The sequence below is a fragment of the Pipistrellus hanaki genome (genome assembly GCF_964339955.1).
Source record: "Pipistrellus hanaki genome assembly, chromosome: 3".
Taxonomy (NCBI): Eukaryota; Metazoa; Chordata; class Mammalia; order Chiroptera; family Vespertilionidae; genus Pipistrellus; species Pipistrellus hanaki.
In genome coordinates this window covers 141,439,428-141,452,574 of record NC_140505.1, presented here as the reverse complement: position 1 = coordinate 141,452,574, position 13,147 = coordinate 141,439,428, and positions in this window count along the sequence as shown.

Here is a 13,147-nt window from a genome sequence, read left to right as displayed (position 1 = left end):
TGAAATTGATTTAAAAATATATTTTTTTTAATAAATAAATAAATAAATAAATGGGAGCAAAATACAGGAGAAAGCTGGAGAGGGAGAGCGGGCCAGACCATGCAGAGTCTTGTCAGCCACCTTAAGGTTTGAGGCCTTTACCCTAAGAAAAATAGGACTCTAATTAGATTTAGAGTGGTGATTTTATTTGCATTTTTAAACAAATCCTACCCTCCTGTGGTGTGGAAATAGATTAGGCCAGAGCTGATTCAAAGAGATCAGTTAGTAGAGTAGGCCAAGCAAGAAATAATACATCAGGAAGATATACAATCCTAGATGTGTATGCTCCCAACAACAGAGTCTTTAAAACCACAAAACATAAATTAATAGAACTGAAAGAAAAAAAATAGACAAATTCAAAATTATATTTGGAGACTTCAATACCTCTTTCTCAGTAATTAATAAGACAAATAAACGGGAAATCAGTAAAAAGTAGAAGACTTGAACAACACTATCACCCAATGTGATCTAATGGATATATATAAAATTTCACCCAACAACAGCAGAATACACATTCTTTTCAACTATGCATGGGATGTTCATTAAAATAGATGATATTCTTGCCCAAAAACAATTTTGAACAAATTTAAAATAAATGAAATCATACAATCTATTTTCTCTGCTCATAAGAGGCTTAAACTAAAATTCAATAATAAAATGATATCTGGAAAATCTCCAAATATTTGGAGATTAAACCACAATCTTCTAAATAACACATGGATAAAAAAAAAGAAGTCACAAGGGAATTTAGAAAATATATTAAATTGATTAATCATTTTGAAAAACATAGAGCAGTGCACAGAGGAAAATTTATAGCATAAAATATTTTTTTAAAGACAGCTTTGAAATAAAAATCTAAGCTTACAAGTGAAAAAACTGGAAAAAGAAAGACAAAGTGAAACCAAAGCAAGAAGCAAGCAAAAGGCAAGAAATAATAAGAATAAGAGCACCGTCAAAACCAGTTTGGCTCAGTGGACAGAGCGTTGGTCTGTGGACTGAAAGGTCCCGAGTTCGATTCCGGTCAAGGGCATGTATGTTGGTTGTGGGCACATCCCCAAGAGGGGGTGTGCAAGAGGCAGCTGATTGATGATTCTCTCTCATTGATGTTTCTCTCTATCCCTCTCCCTTCCTCTCTAAAAAAAATCAATAAAATATATTTTTTTAAAAAAACCTTTCCAGTAAAACCCGGGAGTTGGAGGTACCAAGCATCTCTATAGGTGGGACCATAAATCAGGGGTTGTGAACAGATTATAGAATCCTTTCCCCACCCTGGCAACCAGGCAACTGCTTCTTTCCCACCTTTACCACCAACTCTAGCAGAGGATCAGAGAGAAAGATCTCTCTTTTGGGAAATTAACTGGCCCAAGATGAAGACTCACAGACATTGACTTTGTAGAATTAGTAAGCAATGTTTAAAGGTGAAAAATCAGGAAAAGAGCAGGATATGTTTTTTAGAACTGTCTGATATTTAAACCATGTACACATATCACCTTGACTAAAATAAAATTAGACTGAAAAAAGAAACAACTTGGGGATACTTATTTTGTTTGGCATCATCAAACAACTAACTTTATTTCCCAGATAACTGAAAATTTTCTCTGAAAGCTATACTTTTTCCTTCACTTTTTATTATTGAAATATTTGAATGTACATAAAGGAGAAGAATATAGAGAATCCCCAAGTACCAATCATATGGTTTTATGTTATTTTTTAAATTTTAATATTGTTTCTTTATTGTACAGGAGAATTTTAAAACAAATTCCAGATATCATGCAATTTCTCCCCTAAATACTTCACATATATCTTAACAAATAAAAAAAATTTAAATAATAAGAGCAGATCCTAAGAAACCTGAAACAATCATCGGAAAGAATATATGCATCCCTATATTTATAGCAACACAATTTACAATAGCTAAGACTTGGAAACAGCCTAACTGCCCATCAGCAGATGAATGGGTAAAAAAAAACTATGGTATATTCACACAGTGGAATACTATGCAGCAATAATAAAGAAAGAACTCTTAACATTTGCAAAAGCATGGATGGACCTGGAGAGTATTATGCTGAACGAAATAAGCCAGTCATAGAAAGACAAGTATCACATGATCTCACTCGTAGGTAGAATTGAATGAACCAAATAAACTGATGATCAAAAATAGACCCAAAGTCACAGAAGCATGAACAGACAATTGAATTTCAGAGGGAAGGCTGGGGCGGGTGGGTGGGAAGAGATCAACCAATGAACTTGTATGCAGAACCTGTGGACACAAACAGTGGGGTGGTGAGGGCTGGGACTGGGGGTGGGATGAAAGACAGGAGCAGAATGGAAGAGTTTCATGGGAAGAAAGGAGAACCTTTGTAATACTTTAAACAATAAATATTAAAAAAATAATAATAATAAGAGCATAAATCAATAACCTTCAAAACAGAAAAACAGAAGAAGAAACCAATGAAACCAAAAGCTAATTCTTTGAAAAGATAAAAAATAAATTCCAGGGGGAAAAAAGATGGAGAGAGAAGATACAAACCACCTGTATCATCAACAAAAGAGGGCTATCATTACAGATCCTATAGACATTAAAAGAATAAGACTGCGCTAGCTGGTTTGGCTCAGTGAATGAAGCATGAACCTGTGGACTAAAGGGTTCTGGGTTAGATTCCAGTCAAGGATACATGCCGGGTTGTGGGCTCGATCCCCAGTAGGGAGTGTGCAAGAGGCAGCAGATTCTCTCTCATCATTGTTTTTATCTCTCTCTCCCTCTCCTTTCCTCTCTGAAATCAATAAAAAATATTTCAAATAAATGTAAAATAAAATAAAAGGATAAGTAAGAGCTACCAGGTGGCGAGGCTCATGGTTAAGCATTGAACTCTAGAAAATCGAAGTTCGATTCTGTCTCCATCTTCAGTGGGGGGGAAAAAGGGGGAGCAGGAAGCAGCCAATCAATGATTCTCTCTCATCATTAATGTTTCTATCTCTTTCCCTCTCCCTTCTGCTTTGAGATCAATAAAAAATACATATTTAAAAAAGGATAAGGGAATATTATGAACAACTTGCTATCTATAAATTAGACAACTTAGATGAAATGGACAAATTCTTTAAAAACCCCTAACTACCAAAGCTCATCAAAAAAAATTAATTAGGTAAGGAGAAACCAAGATGGCAGCATAGGTAAACATCTAAACTGCTGCCTCGCACAACAATATCAAAACTACAACTAAAAGACAAAACGGACACTATCCAGAACAACAGGAAAGCTGGCTGAGTGGAAATTCTGCAATTAGAAGGAAAGAGGAAAGAACATTGAGACTCAGAGGAGCTGCAAAAGGCTGAGGTACAGAAACACAGATGGGCATGGAGAGGACTAGTGGCTGAGTGCATGGCTGGCTTTCTAAAGCGGGAGGGAGATAGAAACTCCCGACTGTGTTGAACTCCAATTCTGGGCGAGTTTCTGAGAACCCAGACTCATTCGAGGAGAAATTGAACTGTCTAGCAGTGGGCAAAACTCGAGGGCAGCTTTCTCTCAGAGGTGTTCGCAGTGATTACCGAGGAACACTGAGACACAGGGGCCTTATAGGGTAGGGCTGATGGGAAGCCAAGGCTGTCTGCTCTGCCCTGAGACTTCACCCACCCAAGCTGAACACAGAGGCTTTTGCAATTTTGCAAGTCATAAGGGTGTCTTCAGCACAGTTCTCCCAGAATAGACACAGCTGATCCTCACAGCCAATTGGTCTGGAGGTCAATTCCTCCCAATTATACCAACAACAATCAAGGCTTTACTACAACAAGGCTGTGCATACAGTCTACAAAGGGGTGCGCCAAGAGTGTCCACCTCAGATAACTGGGGGAGGCTGAGCCACTGAGCCCTATAGAACAAAAAGCTACTGTACCAAGAAGGGAAGCAGCAAAAATGCGGAGACAAAGAAACAGATCACAAATGAAAGAAATGGAGAAAAGCAAATGACTGGATATCGAGTTCAAAACCATGGTTATAAGGTTTTTTAAGGATTTCCTAAAAAAGGCCAATAAATTTAGCGAGACACTCAAGGATATGAAAAAGGACCAACTGGAAATTAAACATATGCTGACTGAAATAAAAAATATTATAGAGACCCAACAGCAGACTAGAGGACCATAAGAATCAAGCCAAAAATTTGAAATACAAAGATGCAAAAAACACTCAACTGGTAAAGCAAAAAGAAATAAGAATCCAAAAATTTGAAGATAATGTAAGGAGCCTCTGGGACAACTTCAAGCATACCAACATCCAAATTATGGGGGTGCCAGAAGAAAAGAGAGAGCAAGATACTGAGAACTTATTTGAATAAATAATGACCGAAGCCGTAACCAGTTTGGCTCAATGGATAGAGTGTCAGCTTGGGGACTGAAGGGACCTGGGTTCGATTCCGGTCAAGGGCATGTACCTTGGTTGCGGGCACATCCCCAGTAGGGAGTGTGCAAGAGGCAGCTGATCGATGACTCTCTCTCATCGATGTTTCTAACTCTCTATCTCTCTCCCTTCCTCTCTGTACAAAATCAATAAAATATATTTTAAAAATAAATAAATAAAATAATGACCAAAAATTTCCCCTACCTGGTGAAAGAAATAGACTTACAAGTTCAGGAAGTGGACAGAACCCCAAACAAAAGGAATCCAGAGGACCACACCAAGACACATCATAATTAAAATGCCAAGAGCAGCCGAAACCAGTTTGGCTCAGTGGTAGAGCGTCGGTCTGCAGACTGATGGGTCCCAGGTTCAATTCTGGTCAAAGGCATGTACATTGGTTGCGGGCACATCCCCAGTGGGGGGTGTGCAGGTTTGAAGGAGTTTTGAAGGAGTTTCTCTCTCATCGACGTTTCTGGCTCTCTATTCCTCTCTCCTCCCCTCTGTGAAAAATCAATAAAATATATTAAAATAAATAAATAAATAAAATGCCAAGAGCAAAAGACAAAGAGAGAATATTAAAAGCAGCAAGAGAAAAACAGTTAATTACCTACAAGGGAGTACCCATATTATTTTCAGCTTATTTCTCAACAGAAACTATGCAGGCCAGACAGTAATGGGAAGAAATATTCAAAGTGATGAATAGCAAGAGCATACAGCCAACATTACTCTACCCAGAAAAGCTATCATTCAGAATTGAAGGGTAAATAAAGAGCTTCACAGATCAGAAAAAGCTAAAGGAGTTTATCACCACCAAACCAGTATTATATAAAATGCTGAAAGGTATTCTTTAAGAATAGGAAGAAGAAGAAAAAGGTAAACATAAAAATTATGAACAACAAATACATGTCTATCAACAAGTGAATCTAAAAATCAAGTGAATAAAAAATCTGATGAACAGAATAAACTGGTGAATATAATAGAATCAGGGGCATAGAAAGGGAGTGGACTAGCAATTCTCTGGGGGGAAAGGGTGTGGAGGATTCGGGAAGAGACTGAACAAAAATCGTATGGATGAAGACAGTTGGGGGGGGCGGTGAGGGCAGAAGGTGGAGTGGGAACCCGATGGAGGGAAGCTATTGGGGGGAAAAAGAAAAACAATTGTAATAATCTGAACACTAAAGATTTATTAAATTAAATAATAACAATAATTAGGTAACCTAAATTGTTCTATATCTATTTTAAAAATTGAATTATTAGTTTAAAAACTTTCAATAAAGAAAATTTTAGATTCAGATTGCTTCATTGGTAGATTCTACCAAACACTTAAGGAAGAAATAATATCAAATCTATATAAATTCTTCCAGAATATAGAAGAGGAGAAAACAGTTTATAAGTCATTTTATAAGGTCATCATTATCCTGATACCACTGGGAGATAAAAATCAATACAAGAGCCGTAACCGGTTTGGCTCAGTGGATGGAGCGTCGGCCTGTGGACCGGGTTCAATTCCGGTCAAGGGCATGTACCTTGGTTGGGCGCATCCCTGGTGGGGAGTGTGCAGGAGGCAGCTGATCAATGTTCTCACTCATCAATGTTTCTGACTCTCTATCCCTCTCTCTTCCTCTCTGTAAAAAATCAATAAAATATATATTTTTTAAATACAGTGAATATCAATGCAAAATCGTTACCAAAATATTAACAAGTCAAAGCCAGCAATAAATAAGAAAATACATCATAATTAAATGAGGTTTCCCCAGAAATACAAGGTCAGTTCAATATTTGAAATCAATTAATGTAATTTATTTTATTAATAGGCTAAAAAAAAATCATGTTCATCTCAATTGATGCAGAAAAACTATTGACGTAGTAATTCAACATCCATTCATGATTAAGAACTCTTGGAAAACTATAAATAAAAAGGAATTTCCTTGATATAATGAATAGCATCTATTAAAAACCTATAACTAGCAACAACAAAAACTATAGCTAACATTATTTTTAATAACAAAAGAAAGAATGCTTTCCCCTCAAGATTAAGAACAATACAAACATATTTGATCTTACCACTTCTGTTCAACACTGTATTGATGGTGTTAGCCAGTGCAATAAATCAAGAAAAATAAATAAAAGGCAAACATATTGAAAAAGAAGAAATAAGCTGTCTTTATTTACAAATAAAATTACATTCTATGTAGAAAATCCCAAAGAATCAACAAAACAGCTACCATAAAATAAGAGAGTTTAGCACAATTGCAGAATAAAATGATCAATATACAAAAATAAATTAAATTTCTACTAGCAATGAAAAATTATAAATTGAAATTGAATACACAATATCATTTACAGTCAGATTTAAAACATAAAATACCATACAATCAAGTAAAATATGTGCAAGATTTGTGTACTAAAAACCACAAAACAGTCATGAGAGAAATTAAAGAAGATCTATATGAATGGCGAGATATATCAAGTTCATGGATTGGGAAATTCAATATTATTAAGATGATAATTTTTTCTCTAACTTGGTCTGTAAATTAAATTCTGTCCCAGTCAAAATCCCTGTAAGCTTTTTCTTAGAAATTGAGAAACTGATACTAAAAATTTACATGAAAAAGGGCGTAGAATAGCCAAAAAGAGGAAAGTTGGGCTCATACTATCTGGTTTTATAAAATTACAGTAATCAAGACAGTGAGGTATCAACATAAGGATAGACATATACATTGATGGAATATAATCCAGTTCAGAAATAAAGTCACATGCCAACATAGACCACTGGAGGAAGGATAGGCTTTTTAACAAAGAGTGTTGCAACGTTTGGAATCCTCATTAAAAAAATTAATCTCAGTCCATACTTCAAATCATAGACAAAATCAACTCAAAATGTTAAACCTAAAACTATACAACTTCTAGAGGAAAACAGAGAAGAAAATCTTATTGATCTTGGGTTAGATAATGATTACTTAGATTGAACAAAAAAACAGAAAACTTAAAGACAAAAATTGATGCCCTGGCTGCCATGGCTCTGTTGGTTGGAGGACCATTCAGTACACAGAAAGGTCATAGGTTCAATTCCCAGTCAGGGCACACACCCAGGTTGCAATAACCAATCAATGTTTCTCTCTCACAACGACATTTCTCTCTCTCTCTCTCTCTCTCTCTCTCTCTCTCTCTCTCTCTCTCTCTCTCTCTCTCTTAATCAAAAGAAGAAAAATAAATCATATCCTCAGGTGAGGGTTAAAAAAATGATATGGAATTTTTTCAACTTTTATTTATTTTTTAAATATATTTTATTGATTTTTTTAACAGAGAGGAAGAGAGAGGGATAGAGTTAGAAACATCTATGAGAGAGAATCATCAATCAGCTGCCTCTTGCACACCCCCCACTGGGGATGTGCCCACAACCAAGGTACATGCCCTTGACCGGAATCGAACCCAGGACTTTCAGTCCGCAGGCTGATGCTCTATCCACTGAGCCAAACCGGTTTTGGCAAATTTTTTCAACTTTTAAAACTCCATCTCTTCTAATGACATTGTTAAGAAAATACAAAGATAAGCCACAGCTGGGGAGAAAATATTTGCCAAACACATTAATTCAAATGAATCATAGGCCAAAATATAAAGCCTAAAACCATACAATTTCTAGAAGAAAATGCACAAAAAATCTTTATGACTTTCAGATTAGGAGACTTCTTAAATACAGCACCAAAGCATGATCCATAAAATAAAAACTTGATATATTAAACTTCTTCAGAATTAATAACCTCTCTTCAAGAGACATTGTTTAGAGAATGGAATGACAACCAGAGACTGGTAGAAAATAGTTATAAATCACATATGTAATGAACTTAAATCTAGATACATAAAAATTCTGTTTAAAAAAAATTTTTTTTAAATGTATTTTTGCCCTGGCCTGTGGCTCAGTTGGTTAGATCATGTCTCATACACTGAAAGGTCACAGGTTCAAATTCCGGTCAGGGCACATACCTAGGTTGCAGGTTCAATTCCCTGTTGGAGCATATATGGAAAACAACCCTTGGCTGTCTCTCTCTCTCTCTCTCTCTCTCTCTCTCTCTCTCTCTCTCTCTCTCTCTTTCTCTCTCTCAAATCATCTTCGGGTGAAGATTTTTTTAAACCAAAACCAATGTTTTTAAATGAGCAAAATATTTAGATACTTCATCAAAGAGGTGGTACAGATGGCAACAAAAGCACATGAAAAGTTGCTCTACATCATTAGTCATTAGGAAAGTATAAATTAAAACCACAATGAAATACTACTACACACCTCCAGGAAAACCATTTAAAAAAAAAAAAAAAAGACAGACAACATAAAGTGTGCTGGTGAGGATGCAGAGATGTGCTGGAACTCTCTCATACATACTGGTGGAAATGCAAAATGGTATGGCTACTTTAAAAAACACATTGGCAGTTTCCTATAAAGTTAAACATAATTACAGGGACAGATCAGTGGTCATCAGAGCTGGGAGTATGTGAGGAAAATTGACTATAAAGGAACACAATGAAACTCTTGAGGTGATTAAGATGTTTTATATCTTGATTTATAGGAGCAGTTCTACAACTATATCTATTTATCAAAACCTATCGAACTATATAACTAAAAAGGGGGATGTTACTGTATGCCAATTGCAGCACAAAATCGGAATTTTTAAAAAGCAAAAAAATAAAAAATAAAGGAAGATCATACATTCAGCCTTAGATTTTTTAAAAATATTTTTTTTACTGATTTCAGAGAGGACAGGAGAAGGAGAGAGAGATAAAAACGATGATGAGAAAAAATCAGCTACCCTTTGCACACCCCCTACCGGGGATCGAACCCACAACCCAGGCATGTGCCCTTGACTGGAATCTAACCCAGAACCCTTCAATCCGCAGGCCGACACTGAGCCACCAGCAAGATTTGATAAATGTATGATTTCTTTGACTCCTCTAATTAGGGATAATATCCCCTGACCAGCAGGAGATACAGGCCTGAAACTCAGAGGAGAGACTGTTGGAGGCTGTAACAAGTCCCAATGCTGATCATTTTATCGGGTAAGCCTTCTTGATCCCCTTGCCTCCCTAGTAAGTTGTTGTTGTTGTTGTTGTTGTTGTTGTTGTTGTTCTTCTTCTTCTTCTTCTTCTTCTTCTTCTTCTTCTTCTTCTTTTTAATATATTTTATTGATTTTTTACAGAGAGGAAGGAAGAGGGATAGAGAGCTAGAAACATCGACCAGCTGTCTCCTACACACCCCCGGGGAGTGCCCGCAACCAATATACATGCCCTTGACCAGAATCAAACCTGGGACTTCTCAGTCCACAGACCGACGCTTTATCCACTGAGCCAAACCGGTTTCAGCCCCCTTGTAAATTCTAATAAGTTTCTTTGAAGCTCCACCCAAGTATTCCCTCCTCCATGAGGTTCTCCAGGATCCCAATCCTTCAACACCTAGAATATGAACTCCATGAGGGCAAGCTACTTTATCTGGCTTTTCTTTATATCTCCAGAGCCTAGAACATGTCTGGCATATGGTAGATGTTTTACAAACAGTGAATGAGTGGATGTATTATTCCCTCCTTTTCATAGCACCTGTACACTTTATTTTGTTTGCCCAGTTATCTATCTCTTCTAATGATCATCAATTTCATTATTAATTTTTAAGTGTATCTTTGTATCTCCCAGATCACTGTGGAACTGAACCAAACTGAGAGACTCAAGCCTCCAGGCTGACGGTTCTTCCAGAAGGAGGCTGGTGAGCACGCTGGAACAGCGCCTGCAGTGCTCCGAGCCCTGTCATGCACATTTAATTCCTGTGAAAGCAGATAAGGAAGCTGAAACTCACCAACCTGGTCACCTGAATTGACCGAGGTCACTCAGCAAGCAAACAGCAAAGTTCAAATACAAACTCAGTTCTTTCGAACTCCAAAAAAGTCTATGCTCTTGTCCCATCCTCTCTTCCGAGAATCCTAAATGCCATGATTTTCAGCACCTTCAGCCACCCTCAGGTGACATCATCTGCTCTGATCCCAAAGTCTGATAATCTGTGCCCTATACAGCTGCTGTCATCCATCATGTCAATTCCCAGTTCCCAAATTCTTTTTCACTGACATCTTCTGATTTCCTTTGCTCTCCACTCAACCTACCTCAAGAATCTGTCATTTCAGTAATGTTTTAAGCCTGGGTTTCTTTGTTACTGAGTTTCTACCACTCCTATCTTCTCATCTCTCGGTGAGAGATGCCCCAAGATACAGAGTTTCTTGTGTGGTTGGTCTCATCATAGAACCATGCTGTGTAACCTCCCCTGGGACCTCAAAATCACTTACTCATCCTTTCCTGCTTCGTGGTAGACCATGTATCTCAGCACGTATGCGGCCATCTCCCCCACCTCTGTTCCGCTCTTCCCATCAGTAGAGAGAGTTGTACCTGAAGAGAGACCAAGAGGACCAGGGTCAGAGGGGAAGAGGTCCTAAGATTAGGAGAGGCTGTCCCTGCTGGGAGAGCTGGCTTTGCCAGAAGAGGCTGCCAGGGGTTTGGGGGAAGGGTGACAGGGAATAGAGGAGGCTCCTAGAAGAGCCAGATTTGGAGGAATCCTCTCTGAGCTTTATTTTTTTTAATATATTTTTTATTGATTTCAGTGAGAAAGAGAGAGATGAGAAAGAGAGAGAAATATCACTGATAAGATATAATCATTAATTGGCTGCCTCCTGTATGCCCCACACTGGGGATCGAACCCACAACCTGGGCACATGCCCTTGAACGAAATCGAACCTGAGACCCTCTAGTCCGCAGGCCGATGCTCTATCCACTGAGCCAAACCAGCGAGGGCCCTCTCTGAGCTTTAGCACTGAAGATTCCTGGGCAGCCAAATGCTCCTCAGCACTGATCTTTTCTTCCTTTTTCCCTGGGAATAACCCTTGGGTGCAAACCCAATTGAAGTATATAAAAGTGTCACAGCCTTCTTCAACCTTCCCAACCTGGCCTGAGCCCTCAGAACCCTTCTCCCACTCAACCCTGGACAGTCCTTTCTAAGGCCTCCAAATGAGGCTGGAGCACTTACAGATAAATTCCCAAAGTCTTGAGAGATTCAGACTGGGTCCTGCATGCAACCCAACTGCAACCACATCATTGCACCTGCCTCCCCCGGCCTCCCCCAGTACTCCCTTTACATGAATTGTTTGATTAAAACCAATCCCAGTAGCCCTTAGGGTCCTTCTGGGGGAGGCCCACTGGCATGTGCTGGGCTCTCCCTTGAGGATGCCCGGGGGGAGCCCCCAGGCCACCCTGTCACCCACCTGGCTACCACCAACCCTCCCCAATATAGGGCTTTCCTACACATCTTTGGAGAAAAGGATGGGAACCAGCCGCTTCCAATTTCAGCTCTAAACCCCTCCCCACCCTCTTACCTCAGTTGCTATTCTAAACTATTCTACCTCAGCAGTTCTTCTCTCTCCCCAAGGTTGAGCAAGACATTCCCAGTCTAAATGATAAAGCAAAAAACCTGAAGGTCTCCAGGCCTCATGATTCAGCCCAACCCCCTAATCTCCGACCATCTAGTTTCCAGAACTCTGGCTCCTGCCCTCTGAGGGAGAATGTGGGGAGGGGGAGGAATGAGCTGACCCACCCTTATCAGGACCATCTGTGAGTTTACTCAGTAGTTAAACCTGCCTCTCAGGTTCCCCACCGTCCCTGAGCAGGACATTGGAATGCGGAATGTGGGGCTGATGGGGGTGAGGGAGCCACCCCCTCCCCGCCCCCCCCCCTCCCCACTTCAGATCTCCCCTCTGCTGGGTCTTTAAGTGCCTTTTAACTTTGTTCTGGGAACCTCTCGCCAGGGCCCCTACTGCTCCACCTTCTCCTTGGACCAGCCTCCCCATTACCTCTGTGCCCCTTACCCCCCACTCAGTCTGAGAGCCCCAGTGCTGGGAATCCGGAGACCGAAACTGCTCCCTAATGCCCCCCTCCCCAGCTGTCTGTCAGAATGACAAAGACCTGAACCACGGAGGAATCCGGGAAGTGGAGGAAAAGAGCAGGCTGGTGCTGGAACCTGAGGCTGGTATTTGCCCCGTGCTGCAAGAGGTCAGGAATGCGGCCACTGACATCAGCTGTGAGAGATAAGATCCACTGGCAGCTCTCCCCCTCCGGCCCCTGGACTGAGCCTCCACAGACCCCAAAGGTCCTGAGCAGTTGGAGTGAAGAATAAGAGAAGGACCTGGAAAAGAGCTTGGATAAGAAAAGAGCCTGGACTCTGGGCCTGATCCCCAGTGGAATTCTAAGTCCCCCAGGGGTCCTAAGTGAGAGAGAGCCTTGCATTCCTGAGCCATCTTTACAATTAAATTGGTCCCCAGCTTCTGCCCTCCAGGATGTGTGGAGACTTACTCTGCAATAAGTAATTAGTGTTTGTTTAATAAATGAGGGAGTGATAATTAACATTTACACCCCTGCCATCCAAAGAGCTAGGCTTTGTTATTCCGCCTTTACAAGTGAAGAAACAGAAGTTCAGAGTTGTGACTTCCCCAAGGTCACACAGCGAGAAAGCCCCCAAACTGGCTGACTTCAAACAGCAAAAAACCACAAAGGCAATCAACCACTTTGTGTAATATATACACTTTACCGTGCAATTTGGCACAACAGGACAATTTTGGAACCTGGGGGTGACAGCAAGAGAAATCCCTTTGACTGGCTGGTACCTCAAATCTCCCAGAAACCTTCCATGCAAAATGAGTG